The 13,007-nt window shown below is 38.9% G+C and overlaps 1 protein-coding gene across 6 annotated transcripts in view; it reads right to left on the reverse strand.

Annotated features, from left to right (window-relative positions):
- The window catches only part of B3GALT1 (beta-1,3-galactosyltransferase 1), a 619,500-nt gene that overhangs the window by 460,110 nt on the left and 146,383 nt on the right, over nucleotides 1-13,007 (reverse strand). For 5 of the 6 annotated variants that reach the window (XR_011569376.1, XR_011569375.1, XR_011569372.1 and 2 more), the window contains one exon: nucleotides 1-13,007. This exon is cut by the window's left edge; it is cut by the window's right edge. The exons of the other annotated variant lie outside the window; for it this stretch is intronic. The gene's annotated coding sequence lies outside the window, so the exon portion shown is untranslated. 6 annotated transcript variants of the gene reach the window in all.

Below are 13,007 nucleotides of genomic sequence, written 5' to 3' on the forward strand. Positions count from 1 at the left end.
ATTAGAGAGATGCTCCATGGAAAAGAATCAAGGACTGGGAGCTTTATTTTCTAAGTGCTGTTCTCTGAGGAAAGTATTTATCCCTGACCATTTTCCCCCTCAACTTCTGCTATGTGAAGAGGAGATGATTCTCTCTTCAATTGTAACTCTTTCCATCTCATTTCAGATAATTAATTATGCTAGCCACTCAGTTGACCATCAAAGCACATGGATTTTCTCCAGGCAGTAGCACAATGAACATGACAGTTTCATATGAAAGAATTCTCTGTTGTCCAAATATTACCAGCATTTCAGTTGTAAGAAATGACATGGCAGGATGTCTGAAGGATAAGCAATGCATTAAGTCCTCTAATACCCTAAATTTTATGCTTGCTTTAGTTAGATCCTCAAAAAGCTGCACATTTACTCAACTTTCCTTCAGATCCCCACTTAAGTGCCTCCTCTGAATTATAATCTGGTGAAAGTCATCACTTTGCTCTGAGAAAGAGAGTAATACTATTAAAAGTAGCAATGATAATGTTGATACTGGTATTATTCTTCCTGAAGCTGGCTATTCCCATAACCTTCCCTCAATCCCTTTCTGACCTTAGCCAGTTAATGTCAATTCCATCCTTTCATCGGCTCAGACCAAACGCTCTGCAGCCTTCACGGTCTCCTCTTTCCCTCTGATACGCCACCTGCAACCCTTCACATCTTGCTGCCTCTCACTTCAAAAGGTTATAGATGTCTCTACTTTTCACCACCTCCACTGCTTCCATCCTGATGCTAGCTTCTATTGCTACTCCCTCACCTGGCTAAGTCCAAAAGCCTCTCGACAGAGGAATCAGATGACTCTTTACAAATGTAGGTTAGATTATATCCATCTTCAACCTGGATTCTCCAGTAGCCTCATCACATTCAGAAGGCAACAGGGGTCGCAAAGTCCCAATGACACTGGTCCCTCATAAGCTCCCTGACTGTTGTCGTTGTTTTTCAGTTGCTCAGTCGTGTCCAACTCTTTGCAACCCCATGGACTGCAGCACGCCAGGCTTCCCTGTCCTTCACCATTTCCTGGAATGTATCTTCTCCTCATTACCTTGTTTCTCCCAACTGGTTTCCTTGTTCCTCAAACACTCATGAACAGCCATCTGCTTTCCCTGCCTGGCCTTCCCTCCTCCAGATACACTCACGCCTTCTCTCCAACTCTTCCAGGGAGGCCACTCCAACTATATTATTTAGAACTGAGACAACCCACACTCACTGTTGGCATTATTTAACCTCATTCCTATTTTATCCACAGATTTATGGTTTCATATCATACTATTCACTTTACTTAAATACTTTGATCATTGCCTGCCTCCTCCTAGTGTAATTCAAGCTCTCGGAAGGCAGGGATTTTGATCTGCATCTCCAGTGTTTAGAATGGTACCTTGCAAATAGCAAGCATTAAATAAAGACAATGCTTCAATACATATGATACATTATTATGAAAAAAAGATTACAGGCTAATATCAATTGCCTTTTTGTATTGGCCAGGCATCATCTTTATAGGAATTACTTATGTTCACAATTTTATGAAGTCAGTGATTTTCCCTCCATGGGAGGAAACTGAAGTTCTTCACAGGAAAAATTTAACTGAGGTTACATAGGTATCAATGGCAGAGCTGAAAGCCAAACCCAGTGTCTTTGTCCTTTAAGTCTCCACTTTCAAATCACAATATTGTACTTGCTTTCATCAGAAACTCATTTGATACGTGTGTGTGTATTTTAAGCAGAGAATACTGTTCACTACTTTGAGAAAGTTTCTCCTTAATGTATATCAATAGAAGAAATTTCTCTCAGTTCTCAAGAACAGACATGCTATGTTTCTCAAGATACTTGGCTCATTTTTATCTTTTGGACACTATTAATTATGTAAATGTTTATGTTTCCATCTGGGTTGTTCATTAGGAAACTCAGAAAGAAAAGTTAAGCCAAGTTTTACCATGTAACGTTGGGTGCTAATCTTAACCATGGCTTTATATTACCTTCCCAAAAGTCCCCATTCCCAAACATGTTTCAACTTCCCTTATTATGTATTTTATCTTTGTTGTATATGGTATTTATGTAAACATCCCATATACCTTTACAATGAAATGCCATGAAGATACATATATCTATTTAGAAATCAAATCAAAGAGTTGTGTTCTGGGTTGGGAAGATCCCCTGAAGAAGGAAACAGCAACCCACTCCAGTATTCTTGCCTAGCAAATCCCATGGACAGATGAGCCTGGTGGGTTAGAGTTCATGAGGTCACAAAAGAGTCAGACATGACTTAGCAACTAAACAACAAATAAACAACAACAAACATCTCCCTAAAAGAACATAAAGGTGTCTGTGGAAGACAGCAAAGAAAGGGAGGAGGCTTTTGTGGATGGAGAGGAGAGGATGGGGGAACCAGAGAGACCTAGGACAGCAGAGATGGACCCTACCTCTATTAGCAACTCTGAAAAGTAACCCTTGTGAGGCTATGGGGAGCATCCATAGGCTAGATCTTAGGCAGCTGCAGAGAGAACACCAAGGTCCACAGGTTTGCCCATAAGTGGTAAAGAACCACGGGATTATGCAGCAGGGGAAATGGAGTTTCCCCAAAGCCATCTATTTAGACAATGATCTGGAAAAGAATGGCCACAGCACTCTGAAAGACAACAGAGCTGTGTAACCATCCTAGGGAAAGTAAGAATGCTGGAAGCATAGAGGCTAAATTTTCCACCAGATCCTGAGGATCTGGGGTCAGAAACTGATTTAAATGAGAGAAAATAAATTTTTTTAAAGTGACATCCTTGCAAACCTTAGTTTGTGGACCTAAACATAATAAGCTACTTCAACTTCCTTTTGGAACGAAGCACAGTCAAACTAATCAATCAACCCAATGACAAATCAATACATAAACCAAGAAGAAAACATGCAAATACAGTGATATGAATTACTGATAAAAGAATTTGGAGTTCGAATGATATCATGTTCAAGGTTTGAAGTATAATCTCTAAATGATATTTAAATGATCTCGCTGTTGAGTACCCTGAAGGCTAAATTAAAAATCTGTTCTGTCAAATTTCTCTTTCCTACAAGATCTACAGTTTTGTTATATGTCTTAATGTAGGAACAACCAATAATTTTTCCAGCTTTATTGGGAAATAATTGATATGCATCGCTGTATAATTTTAAGGCATGCAGCATGACTGCTGATTTATACATGTAGTGAAATGAATGCAACAGGCTCAACTAACGATCATCTTCCTACAGATACAATGAAAACAAAGGGGAAAAAGAGGGGAAAAAACACAACTTTTTCTTGTGATGAAAATTCCTCAGATTCACTCTCTTAAAACTTTTCCTATATATGAAATGGCAGCATTGGCTACAGTTGCAACCCAACTACTTATACCTTTTGACCACAGTTTTCCAGCTCTCCCTCACCCCATCCTCTAGTAACTGCAAGTCTGATCTTTTTTTCTACGAATTTGGTAGGTTTCCCTTTTTTTTTAGATTCCACATATAAGTCAGACAGTATGTGTCTTTCTCTGGTTTATTTTACTTCGCATAATGCCTTCAGGGTGCATCTATGTTGTTGCAAATGGAAGGATTTCCACATATTTTATACTGAATAATATTCTTGTGTGCATGTTGTGTGGGTACACATGTACGCCACATCTTTATCCATTTACCTATTGAGAGCTGGTTAAGCTGCTTCCATGTTTTGGCTATTCTAAACAATGCTGCTATAAACATGAGGGTACATGTTATCTTTTTTGAAAAGATATCTTTGAAGAGATATCTCTTCAAGTTAATGTTTTCGCTTCCTTTGGATACATTCCCAGAAGTGGAATTACTGGATCATATGCTGGTTCTATTTTTAATTTTTGAGGATCCTCCACTGCTTTTCCATAACAGCTATACCAATCACAATTCCACCAACAATGTATAATGGTTCCCTTTTCCCCACATCCATGCCAACATTTGTTATCTCCTAACCTTGTGATGATGGACAATCCGAGAGGCCTGAGGTAATATATCATCGTAGGTTTAATTTGCATTTCCCCAATGACTAATATTCAGCATCTTTTCATACATCTATTGGCCTTCTGTATATCTCCTTTGGAGAAATGTCTATTCAGACCCTTTGCCCATTGCTACAATTATTTTGCTACTGAATTCTTTATATAGTCATCCCTTATCAAATACATGGCTTGTAATTTTTTTTTCTAATCCTATAGGCTTTCTTTTCACTTTGCTGATTATTTCTTTGCTGTGCAAAAGCTTTTTAGTTTGAAAAACTCCCATTTGCTTATTTTAAATTTTGTTGCCTATGCCTTGGGTGTCATATCCAAAAAATCATTAGATCCCAGACCCACGTCAAGGAGATTTATTTCTCATACCATTACTGTTATTGTTGACATTTTTATGTTTTTATGATGTTAATTAGTGTTCTTTCACTCCCACACTAAGAGCCCCCTTCAGCATTTCTCATTAGGCAGGTCTGGAGCTAATAAACTCCCTCAGTTTTTGTTTGCTCAAGCAAGCCTTTGTCCTCCTCCATTTCTGAAGGACAGCTTTACCATGTATAGAATTCTTGGCTTAAATTACCTTCTTTCAGTATTTTGAGTATGTCATCCTCATTCTCTCTTTGCCTGAAAAGTTTCTGTTGAGAAATCTGCCCATAGTCTTATGGGGACTCCTGTGTCCCATAGTCTTACAGGGACTCCCTTATGGGGACAACTCTTAAAATTGTCTCTGACTTCTGGTGATTTAACCTTAAAGGGTCTCAGTGTAGCTGTATTCAGGTTCAAACTATCAGGGTTTTTGTTTTTTGTTTTTTTTTTTTTGAGCCTTATGGATCTGGATGTCCATTTCTCTCTCTAGGTTTGGGATGTTTACAGCCATTGTTGCTTTAAATATACTTTCTGTTCCTTTCTATTCTCCTTCCAGAATTCCTACAATGTAAATATGCTTTTTTTCATTCTGTCTCACAACCCTCTTGGGCTGTTTTCACTCTTTTTCATTCTTTTTGTTTTTGCTCTTCTAACGAAATAGTTTCCAATGTTCTATTGTCCAGGTTTGATCTGCAAGGAGGTCAAACCAGTCAATCCTAAAGGAAATCAATCCTGAATACTCATTAGAAGGAATGATGCTGAAGCTACAATATTTTGGCCACCCTGTGCAAAGAGCCAATTCATTAGAAAAGACCTTGATGCTGGGAAAGATTGAAGGCAGGAGGAAAAGGGGATGACAGAGAATGAGATGGTTGGATGGCATCACCGACTCAATGGACATGAGTTTGAGCAAGCTCCAGGAAATGGTGAAGGACACGGAAGCCTGGCATGCTGCAGTCCATGGGTTCGCAGAGACGGACACGACTGAGCAACTGAACAATAACAATCTTCCAGGTGGCTAATTCTTCTGATAGTCTAGTCTATTTTTGAAACTATTAATTACTCAGTTCAGTTACTGTGTGTTCAAATCTTGAATCTTTTTTTTTTATGGTTGCTATTTCCTTGTTGAACTTTTATTTTCATCTTTGTTTTCCTACTTCCTTTTAGTTGTCTCTGTGTTTTCTTGTAGTTTGCTAAACTTTTTAAAGAGGATTATTCTGAATTATTTGTCTAACAGCTCCTAGATCTCCATTTCTTTAGGGTCATGACTCCAGCTTTATTAGTTTTCTTTGGTGGTGTCATGTTTACCTGAATTTTCGTGATCCTTGGTTCCTTCCATCAATATCTGCACATTTGAATGATCAGTCTCTTCTTCCAAACTTTTCAGGTTTTCTTTGGCAGAAACAACTCTTAACCAGTCAGCTCAGTTTGGGTTTCTGGGTGAGTCTGTTGATCATGTCTTGGGTAGGGTGGGGGGGCAGCTGTTAACATTATGGCCTATTTTTTTGATGAGGCAACTGTTCAAGTTCTAAGGACAGGGAAAGGTGGGGGAGGGTGCCACTGGATGAGAACAGTTTGACAGGGCTGTTGGCATGGCTGCCTATCCAAGGCTGAGGATGGTTTCTCCATTTGTCTGGATTCTCTGGTCAGGCTTACTACATGGTTGGGACTGGGTACTACATTCAGTAGTAGGTGGAGTTTGGAATTAGCTTGCCTGTCCTGGCAGGGCAGCAAGACAGGACAGTGCCTGAACAGCTCATCATTTGGGAACTTGTATCCAGCCAGAGTGTGCATGGAATCCCTGATCAGACACGGCCACTAATTTTGCTCTGCAGACAAGGGAAGTCACAAGCTGTGCTCTCTCCTCAAATGCCACTCTACAGAGGACTACTGAATGGGCTGTGCAGCTTTGGGTAGTTTTCCTGCTTGGACACACTAAGGCTTATATTCTGTGGTGAGCAGGGCTATGAATTAGATTCCTTGCCCAGAGGGAGAAGTAGCCTAAAGCTGGTAAAGCTTTGCTGTCTTAACTCAAGCTGACCCACACCTCAAGTTTCCTGCTTAAACAGAGGCCCTGGTTTTACTCTGCAAACTGTCAGCTCTGCCTGCCCCTCTCTTGGCTTATCCACTGCTGGGCCAAACAGCTTCCAGGAGCTATTGTCTGCCTTTCTGGTCAGATGGAGCCAAAAGTCACTCTTCACAGTAGATGAGGTTAAGTCACAGTTTCCTTAGCAAGGTGTGCGGGCAGAAGGGTGGGGACGGGCTCTCCAGGCTACTACCAATTTCTCAAGCTCCGCAGCTGGGAGTGGCCAAGGTCTATCCTCAGCCTTGGCCATGAATTAATGGCCAAGCATGGGACCATTCCTCACCCAGGACCTGCAGTACTGGCTCTGCTCTGGGGCTGATCAGCTCTGCTCACTTGCTCACTCATCCTACTGCTCAAGCACCGGTGGGCTGTGAAGCTTCCAGGATTTGTTGTCAACCCTGCTGTTCAGATATGGAAACACTTTGCACAGTGCATGGTTTTGTGAGGAGCTGGGGTAGGAGCGGAGGAGTGGTTCTAGTCGACTCTCAATTCCCCACACAGTCTCTTCACAACCAATAATTTAATGTGAAATATTTTATTAGTTTAAATCTTTGGTAAATAGTGTTACTATTATTAATTATGTATTTTCATGTCTGTATTCTGAATTTTCAAACATGATCACAAGCACTATTTCCCTTCATTTGTTAATGCAAAAAACTTAAATCATGGTTATAGCACATGGGGAACTGAATGACGATCACATCATGTTCTAAGTTAAAGTACATTTTACCATTAAAATAATCACATAAATGGCCTCCTGTATGTACAGAATAAACATCTTGCAAACTCATGACAGACTCTAGGGCCCTTCCAACTCCACTTCCAGTGTAATTCTGAGATATTATGTCTAAAATCTGGAGCAATTCCATTATTAAGCAGGAAGAGAACATTCTCAGAATGGAGGGTCACAAATAATAACTGCTTTTCCCACTGTTTTTTTCTTTCCCCCACCCAAGGACAATCTGCCTTTGTTCCTTGTTTCTCTTAGGGACGTGGGATTGGAAAATGTAGCTATCATGGTACTATCTTTTTTACCAGTGTTTCAAACTCTTTTTAAAGAAAATTGAGATCCATTGTCTTATATAGTACTTCTGAAATGCCCTATATTGATTTCCAGTTTACAAAAAGTATTGGCAAAAATAGTCTTTTAGGCAGAGTTCATTGTGACATTTCAAAGTTTAGTTTTAATTAAACAGCTGAACCAAAAATTATTAATGTTATAGAAAGGCTTTATAAAAATATCCCATGTGATTAAAGTTTCAGGCCTAAAAACTTTTACTTATTCATTTATAGAAATTCTAAAGGAACTATGACAGTGTAAAATGGCATTTTTGCTTTTAGTTTCTATGGTATGTGCCTTTTATAAATGTTAACATTTGTAATGTCATATTATAAATATTTCTGATATTCAAAAATAACTCATAATTCATGTTAAAAAAGAAAAAGCTAAATTCTTCATTTTAAGGTCATTCTGTAACCTCATAAAAGTTTATGCTGAAATTTTCAATAATTCAGGGACAGACAAACTTTTTGTTCATGGTGGGTTCTTCAGCCCACTGTGTTTCATACCAGCTAAATCTAATCTGTTTCCTCTGGGCCAGAGCATCAGAATCCTACGGATATTTGTTCAGAAGCAAGGCTGCAGGATGGAATGTCAATGTACTCATTGCAACGCTTGGATTTTTGTCTAATGGACTTCTCAATGTTGAAGAACTCCTGCATCGATCTTAATCTTTCATAACAATCTCTATCTGAACCTCTTCTGTACAAAAACACTCACGATTATTTGGCACACAATTCAGCTCATCCTATCCATCCTACTGCAGCTAGACTACAAAGAGAAGCCAGTGAGGAAACAAAAATCAAAAGTTTAATGAAATGAATAGCCCACATGGCTTCAAAGAGAAGAAGCCTGGACTTAAACGGAGAAGGATGGATACATAATTTTTCCTTAACTTTATTGATAGGAGAGAAATTTCAGAATAACATGCCTTGGTATTGGAAAGAGTTAAGATTGGCACTTCTGGCCTTTAACAGTTGGATTTATCTAAACTTAGCCAATTCTTTTTGGCCTCAATGACATCATCTGAATCGTGACATAAAGGGTTGGACTACTGCTGACATTAATGGTTTATGATTCTAACAGTAAAAGTGATCATAATAACTTGGTGAGTATTAGTTATCATGAGAAAGTTATTAGTGATTTGTTGTTAGTGATCTACTGTAGTTAACTATTCATGCTGTATTGTATATGTAGGCAAGTCCTTAAAAGTTCTCATCATAAAAAATATTGTAACTATGTGATGTGTTCACTAAACTTATTCTGGAAAACATATTATTTATACATATGGCTATACCTAATATATATGTATATAAAATCATGTTACATACCTGAAACATATCCACTGTTATATGTTGATTATATCTCAGCAAAGCTGGGGAAAAATGCTACTTTTTGCCAACAGCACCTTGTGGGGAGAGCTCATAATCAATATACTGTCCCACTATTTTAAATAGACTCTGGTAATATAAGTTGAATTAAACTTTCTACCGGTTTTATCTTTTTTTACTGTGAGGTATACTTACAGAGAATACACGGAGCCTTCATAGAGTCTAATCAATAATTATTCAGTGACCACTAGTGTAATAATCAGGTTAGAAACAAAACATCACCGACACCCAGATCCCCACCCACATATCCTATTCCAATCACATCTCTTTCATCCTCATACAGGTAGTCATCACCCTGAACTTATAGTAGTAATTTTCATGTTATCTTAATCATGTTATCCCTGCATATTTGATCTAAACAATACAGCTTAGTTTTACTTATTTTTGAAATTTGGATAAATGAAACTATTTTCTGTTCCTTTCTGCTATACAATTTGATAAAGTATAATACTTGGAAAACTGACCCACAGCGGATCTTTCATTTTAATTGCCATTTCATATTCTACAACATGACTATATCACACTTATTTATCCATTCTGCGACTGAGGAACATTCAGGTTGAATCCAATTTGGGGATATATGAAACAACGATGTTATGAACTTATTTTCCCTTACAGCCTGCAGCACACAGCCATACATTTCTCTGGAACATATATTTCACGGTGGAATGCGGGGTCATAGATTAGGCGTACCTTAGCTGGTAATACTGCACCATTTTGCAAGGTGGTTTTGCCAGTTTCTACACTTATCAATGGTACATGCACATTCCTGAGAGCTCTGTCACTACCTAACTGTATATTACTTAGGCTATCATACTCATTTGCTCTTCCATCAGTCCACTCATTCATTTGATAACTTCTAAGATTATCTATGCCCCAGTTTGCTAGGAACAAGGAATAGAAAGATGAATACATGAGACACTCTTTCACCGTGTCCATTATAAAATGAAATAATGATAAACAAATCCTTTAAATTTAAAGGATTTAAATTTCTATCAGGATTTAAATTTCTATCAGCACCCTGGCTGGCGATAAACTAGGAATATGATTTTTCAGGAAAGAATCTTATTGCAGAGGTAAAGAATCTAAGGCATCATCATGATCATGATTAACATCATACTCAGCCTGGAGACGGAGAAGGCGATGGCACCCCACTCCAGTACTCTTGCCTGGAAAATCCTATGGACGGAGGAACCTGGTAGGCTGCAGTCCATGGGGTTGCGAAGAGTCAAACACAACTGAGTGACTTCACTTTCACTTTTCACTTTCATGCATTGGAGAAGGAAATGGCAACCCACTCCAGTGTTCTTGCCTGGAGAATCCCAGGGACGGGGGAGCCTGGTGGGCTGCCGTCTATGGGGTCCCACAGAGTCAGACACTACTGAAGCAACTTAGCATCAGCATCAGCCTGGAGAAATATCAACAACTTCAGATATGCAGATGATACCACCTTAATGGCAGAAAGTGAAGAGGAACTAAAGAGCCTCTTGATGAAGGTGAAAGAGGTGAGTGAAAAGCTGGTTTAAAACTCAACATTCAAAAAATGATTCTGGCATCTGGTCCCATCACTTCATGGCAAATAGAAGGGGGAAAAAGTAGAAACAGTGGGGATTTTACTTTCTTGAGCTCCAAAATCACTGTGGATGGTGACTGCAGCCATGAAATTAAAAGATGCTTGCTCCTTGGAAGGAAAGCTATGGCAAACCTAGACAGCATATTAAAAAACAGAGACATTACTTCGCCAACAAAGGTCCGTATAGTCAAAGCTATGGCTATTTTCAGGAGTCATATATGGAAGTAAGAGTTGGGCCACAAAGAAGGCTAAGCACGGAAGAATTGATGCTTTAGAACTGTGGTGCTGAAGAAGATGCTTAAGAGTCCCTTGGACAGCAAGGATATCAAACCAGTCAATCCTAAAGGAAATCAACCCTAACTATTCATTCATTGGAAGGACTGATACTGAAGCTCCAATACTTTGGCCACCTGATGCAAAGAGCCGACTCATTGGAAAAGACCCCCATGCTGAGAAAGATTGAAGGCAAAAGGTGAAGAAGGCAGCAGAGGATGAGATGGTGAGATAACATCACCAACTGAATAGACATGAATTTGAGCAAACTCTAGGAAACAGTGAAAGACAGGGAAGCCTGGCGTGCTGCAGTCCACAGGGTCGTAGAGTCGGACACAGCTTAGCAACTGACAACAACAGCACCAGTTCAAGCTGCTTCACTTCTGTTATGTTGATTTGGGATGTACATATTATATGGGGAATAATATGCTTCTTCAATGTCACAGGAAACAACTCCTAGATAGTTGCTTTGCAGGGTGAAGGTGAAAGAGGAGAGTGAAAAGCTGGTTTAAAACTCAACATTCAAAAAACGAAGATTATGGCATCTGGTCCCATCTGGTCCCATCCCAGGTTGCATGTCTTACCCTGACAAATCACAAATCAAATGAATAAAAGGTACCTCAAAGAAGCAATAAATGGTATATTACACTTCATGTCAGAATAATATTTAATCGGTTCAGTTTTTAAGTGGTCTTTAATTCTGATTTCATTTAAATTCAATGGACACACTTTTCTGAGTGCTTCTGTTTTTACACATGCATCTAATTTGTGCACATAATTACAAAATTAGTGCATATAAGTCATGTACAAAAGCATTGAATCATTATAGCTTTGGTACTCAGATACAAATATACATTTGTGTGAATAAATGCAGAATGAAAAATGAAGAAGAACCAAAGAAAATCTGGTGCTGAATATCAAATAAAAGACCATGCAGCAGAGCAAATTCTCTTATTCCCACACTAATTTGCCAGAGGAGTTAATTCTGATAACCCACTTCTGGCAGTAGTCTGCACAGCATGCAACTGGAAAATTATATATCATCTTAAGATGTATGACAAAGTGAATTTTTCTCAACCTTATTACTACATTGTTCTTAATCCTTTAAAACCCATATTATCTGAGATGAATGCTTCCTTTAAATAGGTGGCTTTTTTCCCCTTTGGTGGGATTCATCCAATAGTCCATGGTGGGCCTTTGAACCTGGGCAGACTCTCTTGGTTATTCTGTGTAACTCATCACTGCATTACATCAAGAAAAAAATGAAAAAAGTCTGAATCACATACAAAATAACAACTAAAGCAGTTGCTGCCTTCAAATTTAGTTGAAAGTGGTAAATGGCAACTGCCAACGGAATGTATAAAGCTCCCAGTTTTGGATCTGCACTCAATACAGGGCACAAACAGCAGGGTTCTGTCTGCCAGGGACAAATAAAGACTCTGCAGGCTTTGTCAAGTGCCTATCATCCACAGAGGTTGCCAGCGCTGTTTACAGTCACAAATACAAATTATTTACTAAAGCATATTAAGTAATAGGGTAGATTTATTGTAGCAGGAAAGGCTGATAAAACCACTGGCAAGATGTAGCTTTCAGAAGTAAACAAATTAACCAGAAGGAGCAGCTGGGTAAAGAAGTGCAGGCATATGTGTGTGCATTTGGTGAAAACGCAATGCTGACTTCAAAATGATGGGCAAAGAATTCTCTTCCTTCTTCTCTGCTCACCCCAAGGCACAGATTCTTAACAGGATACGTTCAAATTTCATTGTCTCTCTGCTGTTGGAAACTAGGTGTAATATATGTAAGTCTTCTATTACCACTCGTAAGTCCACTATCCTTCACAAAGACCCTCTTGGCTATAAAGGAGACTGGCTGTTACAGAAGTGTATATTTTCATTGTCAGCTATAGAAAAATGAGCAGGGGATGAAAAGAGCCCTAGTACTTCCAGACTGGCTTGTCTCAATCTAAATATGGCTTGCAAAATATTTTTGCTTCATCATTTTGGAAATCACTACACACACAACACACATTCTGTAGACAACACTTTTGAAAGTTTTAGGTTGGAAAAAAAAGACTCTTCCTCGGATTACATAATTTTAATTATGTCTTCCTTCTGGCATTTTAGCAGGTGGCATTTCAGTGATCAATGAATCTCTGGCATCTGGGCTTCCCTGTATATTTTGCTAGTCTGCCAGTCCACTGTTCTAGAATTACATTATTGTCACCATCATTTTT

This window comes from Bos indicus, chromosome 2, assembly GCF_029378745.1.
Source record: "Bos indicus isolate NIAB-ARS_2022 breed Sahiwal x Tharparkar chromosome 2, NIAB-ARS_B.indTharparkar_mat_pri_1.0, whole genome shotgun sequence".
In the NCBI taxonomy this organism is placed as follows: domain Eukaryota; kingdom Metazoa; phylum Chordata; class Mammalia; order Artiodactyla; family Bovidae; genus Bos; species Bos indicus.